The sequence below is a fragment of the Arachis ipaensis genome, chromosome B4 (assembly GCF_059453495.1).
Source record: "Arachis ipaensis isolate K30076 ecotype BB chromosome B4, ASM5945349v1, whole genome shotgun sequence".
NCBI classification, from domain to species: domain Eukaryota; kingdom Viridiplantae; phylum Streptophyta; class Magnoliopsida; order Fabales; family Fabaceae; genus Arachis; species Arachis ipaensis.
The window spans coordinates 100248072-100256500 of NC_142439.1; the positions used below are offsets into that span (position 1 = coordinate 100248072).

An 8429-nucleotide genomic window follows, 5' to 3' on the forward strand; every position below is an offset into this window, starting at 1 on the left:
AAGAACATTCTTGTGGAAGCAGATCCAGAACCTGAAAGGACTCTGAAGAAAAAATTAAGAGAAGCTAAAATACAACAATCCAGAGATAACCTTTCAGAAAATTTTGAACAGGAAGAGGAGATGGCAGCCGAAAATAATAATAATGTAAGGAAGATGCTTGGTGACTTTACTGCACCTAATTCCAATTTACATGGAAGAAGCATCTCCATTCCTGCCATTGGAGCAAACAACTTTGAGCTGAAACCTCAATTAGTTTCCCTGATGCAGCAGAACTGCAAGTTTCATGGACTTCCATCTGAAGATCCTTTTTAGTTCTTAACTGAATTCTTGCAGATATGTGATACTGTTAAGACTAATGGAGTAGATCCTGAAGTCTACAGGCTCATGCTTTTCCCTTTTGCTGTAAGAGACAGAGCTAGATTATGGTTGGATTCTCAACCCAAAGACAGCCTGAACTCTTGGGATAAGCTGGTCACGACTTTCTTAGCCAAGTACTTTCCTCCTCAAAAGCTGAGCAAGCTTAGAGCTGATGTTCAAACCTTCAGACAGAAAGAAGGTGAATCCCTCTATGAAGCTTGGGAAAGATACAAACAGTTGACCAAAAAGTGTCCTTCTGACATGCTTTCAGAATGGACCATCCTGGATATATTCTATGATGGTTTATCTGAGCTATCAAAGATGTCACTGGACACTTCTGTAGGTGGATCCATTCACCTAAAGAAAACGCCTGCAGAAGCTCAAGAACTCATTGACGTGGTTGCTAATAACCAGTTCATGTACACTTCTGAAAGGAATCCTGTGAACAATGGGACGCCTATGAAGAAGGGAGTTCTTGAGGTTGATACTCTGAATGCCATATTGGCTCAGAATAAAATATTGACTCAGCAAGTCAATATGATCTCTCAGAGTCTGCATGGAATGCAAGCTGCATCCAACAGTACTCAAGAGGCATCTTCTGAAGAAGAAGCTTATGATCTTGAGAACCCTGCAATAGCAGAGGTAAATTACTTAGGTGAACCTTATGGAAACACCTATAACTCAACATGGAGAAATCATCCAAATTTCTCATGGAAGGATCAAAAGCCCCAACAAGGCTTTAATAATGGTGGAAGAAACAGGTTTAACAATAATAAACCTTTTCCATCATCCACTCAGCAACAGACAGAGAACTCTGAACAAAATACTTCTAGTTTAGCAAATCTAGTCTCTGATCTATCTAAGGCCACTGTAAGTTTCATAAATGAAACAAGGTCTTCCATTAGAAATCTGGAAGCACAAGTGGGCCAGCTGAGTAAAAGGATCACTGAAATCCCTCCTAGTACTCTCCCAAGCAATACAGAAGAGAATCCAAAAGGAGAGTGCAAGGCCATTGCCATAAGCGCCATGGCCGAACCTGTAAGGAGAGGAGAGGACGTGAATCCCAAGGAGGAAGACCTCCTGGGACGTTCAGTGATCAATAAGGAGCTTCCCTCTGAGGAACCAAAGGACTCTGAGGCTCATCTAGAGACCATAGAGATTCCATTGAACCTCCTTATGCCCTTCATGAGCTCTGATGAGTATTCCTCTTCTGAAGAGAATGAGGATGTTTCTGAAGAGCAAACTGCCAAGTTTCTTGGTGCAATCATGAAGCTGAATGCCAAATTATTTGGCATTGATACTTGGGAAGTTGAACCTCCCTTGTTCATCAATGAACTGAGTGATCTGGATCAACTGACATTACCTCAGAAGAGACAGGATCCTGGAAAGTTCATAATACCCTGTACCATAGGCACTATGATCTTTAAAGCTCTGTGTGACCTTGGTTCAGGAATAAACCTCATGCCCCTCTCTGTAATAGAGAAACTGGGAATCTATGGGGTGTAAGCTGCTAAAATCTCACTAGAGATGGCAGACAGCTCAAGAAAACAGGCTTATGGACAAGTAGAGGACGTGTTAGTAAAGGTTGAAGGCCTTTACATCCCTGCTGATTTCATAGTCCTGGATACTGGAAAGGAAGAGGATGAATCCATCATCCTAGGAAGACCTTTCCTGGCCACAGCAAGAGCTGTGATTGATGTTGACAGAGGTGAAATATTCCTTCAATGGAATGAGAACTCCCTTGTGTTTAAAACTCAAGGATCTCCCTCTGCAACCATGGAGAGGAAGCAGAAAAAGCTTCTCTCCAAGCAGAGTCAACCAGAGCCCCCACAGTCAAACTCTAAGTTTGGTGTTGGGAGGCCACAACCAAACTCTAAGTTTGGTGTTGGAGAGTCTCAATAAAGCTCTGCATATCTGTGAGGCTCCATGAGAGCCCACTGTCAAGCTATTGACATTAAAGAAGCGCTTGTTGGGAGGCAACCCAATGTCTATCTAATTCTTATTTTTATTGTTGTTTTTCATGTTTTCTTAGGTTCATGATCATGTGGAGTCACAAAATAAATATAAAAATTGAAAACGGAATCAAAAATAGCAGAAGAAAAATCACACCCTGGAGGAGCATCTGTCTGGCGTTCAGCGCCAGAACAGAGCATAGTTCTGGCGCTGAACGCCCAAAATGGGCAGCTTCTGGGCGCTGAACGCCAGAACAGGCATGGTTCTGGCGTTCAACGCCAGAAATGGCACACAAATGGGCGTTGAACGCCCAAAATGGCCACCAACCTGGCGCTGAACGCCCAGAGTTGGGTACAAAGGCATTTTTACATGCCTAATGGGTGCAGGGATGTAAATCCTTGAACACCTCAGGATCTGTGGACCCCACATGATCCACTCAGGATCTGTGGACCCCACAGGATCCCCACCTACCTCCACTCACTTCTTCTCACCACTCTCTTTCACACAGCCCCATAAACACTCTTCCCCAAAAAACCTTCACCAATCACCTCAAACTCTCTTCCCCATCACCTCTTCACCACTCACATCCATCCACTCTTCCCCATAAACCTACCTCATAAACTCCACCTACCTTCAAAAATTCAAAACCAATTTCCCACCCAAACCCACCCATATGCCGAACCTTAACCCCCCCTTCCCTATATAAAGACCTCCATTCTTCATCAAATTCACACAACACACCCCTCTACACTCTCCTTGGCCGAAACCACATCTCCCTCTCCCTCTCCATATTTCTTCTTCTTCTTCTTCTATTCTTTTGTTTATTGCTCGAGGGCGAGCAATATTCTACGTTTGGTGTGGTAAAAGCATAGCTTTTTTGTTTTTCCATTACCATTGATGGCACCCAAGACCGGAGAATCCTCTAGAAGAGGGAAAGGGAAGACAAAAGCTTCCACATCCGAGTCATGGGAGATGGAAAGATTCATCTCCAAAGCCCATCAAGACCACTTCTATGATGTTGTGGCCAAGAAGAAGGTGATCCCTGAGGTCCCTTTCAAACTCAAAAGAAATGAGTATCCGGAGATCCGACATGAAATTCAAAGAAGAGGTTGGGAAGTTCTAACAAATCCCATCCAACAAGTCGGCATCCTAATGGTTCAAGAGTTCTATGCCAATGCATGGATCACCAAGAACCATGATCAAAGTAAGAACCCGGATCCAAAGAACTATGTTACAATGGTTCGGGGAAAATACTTAGATTTTAGTCCGGAAAATGTGAGGTTGGCGTTCAACTTGCCAAACATGGAAGAGAACGCACGCCCCTACACAAGGAGAGTCAACTTTGATCAAAGGTTGGACCAAGTCCTTATGGACATATGTGTAGAAGGAGCTCAATGGAAGGTTGACTCCAAAGGTAAGCCGGTTCAACTAAGAAGATTGGACCTCAAGCCTATAGCTAGAGGATGGTTGGAGTTCATTCAATGCTCAATCATTCCCACTAGCAACCGGTCTGAAGTTACTATAGACCGGGCCATCATGATCCATAGCATCATGATTGGAGAAGAGGTGGAAGTTCATGAGATTATATCTCAAGAACTCTACAAGGTGACTGACAAGTCCTCTACTAGGGCAAGGTTAGCCTTCCCTCACCTCATTTGCCATCTATGTTACTCAGCTGGAGCTTTCATAGAAGGAGACATTCCTATTAAGGAAGAGAAGCCCATCACTAAGAAGAAGATGGAGCAAGCAAGAGAGTCCATTCATGGAGCTCAAGAGGCGCAAGAAACTCATTACCATGAGGTTCCGGAGATGCCTCAAATGCACTTTCCTCCACAAAATTATTGGGAGCAAATCAACACCTCTCTAGGAGAATTGAGTTCCAATATGGGACAACTAAGGGTGGAACATCAAGAGCACTCCATCATGCTTCATGAAATAAGAGAAGATCAAAAAGCAATGAGGGAGGAGCAACAAAGACAAGGAAGAGACATAGAAGAGCTCAAGGACATCATTGGTTCCTCAAGAAGAAAACGCCACCATCACTAAGGTGGATTCATTCCTTGTTCTTATTTCTTCTGTTTTTCGTTTCTATGTTATGTGCTTATCTGTGTTTGTATCTTCATTACATGATCATTAGTAGTTAGTAACTGTGTCTTAAAGTTATAAATGTCCTATGAATCCATCACCTCTCTTAAATGAAAAATGTTTTAATTCAAAAGAACAAGAAGTACATGAGTTTCGAATTTATCCTTGAACTTAGTTTAATTATATTGATGTGGTGACAATGCTTCTTGTTTTCTGAATGTATACTTGAACAGTGCATATGTCTTTTGAAGTTGTTGTTTAAGAATGTTAAATATGTTGGCTCTTGAAAGAATGATGACTAGGAGACATGTTATTTGATAATCTGAAAAATCATAAAAATGATTCTTGAAGCAAGAAAAAGCAGCAAAGAACAAAGCTTGCAGAAAAAAAAAAAAAGAAAAAAAGGGGCGAAAAAAAAATAGAAAAAAAAAATAGAAAGAAAAAGAAAAAACAAGCAGAAAAAGCCAATAACCCTTAAAACCAAAAGGCAAGGGCAAATAAAAAGGACCCCAAGGCTTTGAGCATCAGTGGATAGGAGGGCCTAAAGGAATAAAATCCTGGTCTACGCGGCTAAACCAAGCTGTCCCTAACCATGTGCTTGTGGCGTGTAGGTGTCAAGTGAAAACTTGAGACTGAGCGGTTAAAGTCAAGGTCCAAAGCAAAAGAAGAGTGTGCTTAAGAACCCTGGACACCTCTAATTGGGGACTTTAGCAAAGCTGAGTCACAATCTGAAAAGGTTCACCCAATTATGTGTCTGTGGCATTTATGTATCCGGTGGTAATACTGGAAAACAAAGTGCTTAGGGCCACGGCCAAGACTCATAAAGAAGCTGTGTTCAAGAATCATCATACTGAACTAGGAGAGTCAATGACACTATTCAAAATCTGAAGTTCCTATAGATGCCAATCATTCTGAACCTCAATGGATAAAGTGAGATGCCAAAACTATTCAAGAGGCAAAAAGCTATAAGTCCCGCTCATATGATTGAAGCTATGTTTCATTGATAGTTTGGAATTTATAGTATATTCTCTTCTTTTTATCCTATTTGATTTTCAGTTGCTTGGGGACAAGCAACAATTTAAGTTTGGTGTTGTGATGAGCGGATAATTTATACGCTTTTTGGCATTGTTTTTAGTATGTTTTTAGTAGGATCTAGTTACTTTTAGGGATGTTTTCATTAGTTTTTATGTTAAATTCACATTTCTGGACTTTACTATGAGTTTGTGTGTTTTTCTGTGATTTCAGGTATTTTCTGGCTGAAATTGAGGGACTTGAGCAGAAATCAGATTCAGAGGTTGAAGAAGGACTGCTGATGCTGTTGGATTTTGACCTCCCTGCACTCAAAGTGGATTTTCTGGATCTACAGAACTCGAAATGGCGCGCTTCAAATTGCTTTGGAAAGTAGACATCCAGGGCTTTCCAGCAATATATAATAGTCCATACTTTGGCCAAGAATAGACGACGTAAACTGGCGTTCAACACCAGCTTTCTACCCAAATCTGGCGTCCAGCTCCAGAAAAGGAGCCAAAACCAGAGTTGAACGCCCAATTTGGCACAAAAGCTGGCGTTCAACTCCAAGAAGGACCTCTACACGTGCAACACTCAAGCCCAGCCCAAACACACACCAAGTGGGCCCCGGAAGTGGATTTATGCATCAATTACTTACTCATGTAAACCCTAGTAGCTAGTTTATTATAAATAGGACCTTTTACTATTGTATTAGGCATCTTTGATCAGCTTTTGATCTTTGATCAGTTGTATGCTATCTTAGATCACGTTTGAGGGCTGGCCATCTCAGCCATGCCTGAACCTTCACTTATGTATTTTCATACGGTAGAGTTTCTACACTCCATAGATTAAGGTTTTGGAGCTCTGCTGTTCCTCAAAGATTAATGCAAAGTAATACTGTTTTCTATTCAATTCATCTTATTTCACTTCTAAGATATCCATTCGCACCCAAGAACGTGATGAAGGTGATGATTATGTGTGACGCTCATCATCCTTCTCCTTTATGAACGCGTGCCTGACAAACACTTCTCTTCTACATGAAATAAGCTAGAATGAATATCTCTTAGATCTCCTAACCAGAATCTTCGTGGCGTAAGCTAGAATGATGGCGGCATTCAAGAGAATCCGGAAAGTCTAAACCTTGTCTGTGGTATTCCGAGTAGGGTTCAATGATTGAATGACTGTGACGAGCTTCAAACTCGCGAGTGCTGGGCGTTAGTGACAGACGCAAAAGGAGGGTGAATCCTATTCCAGCATGATCGAGAACCGACAAATGAATAGCCGTGCCGTGACAGGGTGCGTGAGCATATTATTCACTGAGAGGAAGGGATGTAGCCACTAACAACGGTGATGCCCTTGCATAAAGCCAGCCATGGAAAGGAGTAAGACTGATTGGATGAAGATAGCAGGAAAGCAGAGGTTCAGAGGAACGAAAAGCATCTCCATTCGCTTATCTGAAATTCCTACCAATGATTTACATAAGTACCTCTATCCCTATTCTATTATTTATTATTCGAAAACACCATTATCAATTTATATCTGTCTAACTGAGATTTGCAAGGTGACCATAGCTTGCTTCATACCAACAATCTCCGTGGGATTCGACCCTTACTCACGTAAGGTATTACTTGGACGACCCAGTGCACTTGCTGGTCAGTTGTATTGAAGTTGTGACAAATTATGAATGTGTAATCACGATTACGCGTACCAAATTGCTCACGTGCCAGGAATAGTTTGAGCCTGGACATCACAATTTTGTGCACCAACATGTTAACAAAAAGGTTTACGAAGGCTAACTTTATAATCATGTATAAAATAATAACTTGATAGACGACGAAAAAGTTGTTATTATTATATATTGACAACAAAATTTTGGAATTATACATGGTCACTGAGGTTCTTAAATACTTTTCTATAAACAACATTGATGGTATTACCTTTCGTCTTGAATGAATTATTCTCAATTAATACCCTTAAACCGGATTTTGATTTTACCCTTGATAGAGCAACATATAATTGACCTACGGGTAAAAACAGGTTTCGATAAGTACAATCCCACAGTTGTTAAAGTTTGACCCTGAGACTTGTTAATAGTCCTAGAAAATGAAATAACTAATGGAAATTGCCTCGTTTGAAACCTAAAGAGAATAGTAGCATTGTTGGGTATCATGTTCATCCGTGGTATCAAAACCACTTGACTTGCTTTATCTCCTGTTAATGTGATACATTCAATAACATGATTACCTAACCTGCGTACCTGTAATCTTGTGCCATTGCATAGCCCATTTGATTGATCAATGTTTCGTAGTAACATTACTGGTACACCTTCTTTAAGAGTCAACACGTGAGGAGGCAAGCCTAAATAATTTATAGAATTGAGAACATCTGAAGTGATTGTATCTAATTCAGATTCCATGTTACCTTCCTCTACGCACAATGAATAAGAGCTAAGGTAGGTCTTCTCCTCTCTAATTAAAGATTTCATTATGTGCTTGTTAACATCATTGACAATATCAAGTGTAGGGGCAAGTATTGTTCTATCTCTAAAGTACGACCCATTGTTTAAATTTAGCAACAAATTTGGATACACAAAATTAACCAAAGAATTGAAACCATCTTCATTGTCATGAATAAGTATGTCTTCAGGTATGTTAACTTCGCTTTCTCCATCAGTAGAATCACCTGCCAAACCATCACCAATAGTCAATAGTCACTCAGCAAATTGTAAAATCTGTCTTAGTTGAGTGTGGTTAGCTCCAACAGTAAGCCGCATGTTGGTTGTTAGCTTCAAAACTGTGCAGAATTCCAAGAGATATGATGAATTTATCGAAGACTGCACAATGTCTTGACGTGAGCCCATCGGTATGACTGGAAGAATCTGCCTAAAATCACTGCCTAACAAAACAACCTTGCCACCAAAAGGTAGATATGGATTATAACATTTCTCATACCTCAGAATATCCCACAACCATTTGTGCAATGCTTCATAACATAGCTTATTCAACATTGATGCTTCATCCCATATA

General features: G+C 40.8%; 1 non-coding gene across 1 annotated transcript; it reads right to left on the bottom strand.

Moving 5' to 3' along the window:
• Positions 1 to 516: 516 nt before the first annotated feature.
• Positions 517 to 624, bottom strand: LOC148568564 (small nucleolar RNA R71). Its single transcript, XR_015881854.1, has one exon. It is a non-coding gene; the product is annotated as a small nucleolar RNA R71 (small nucleolar RNA).
• Between the last annotated feature and the right edge of the window lie 7805 nt (positions 625 to 8429).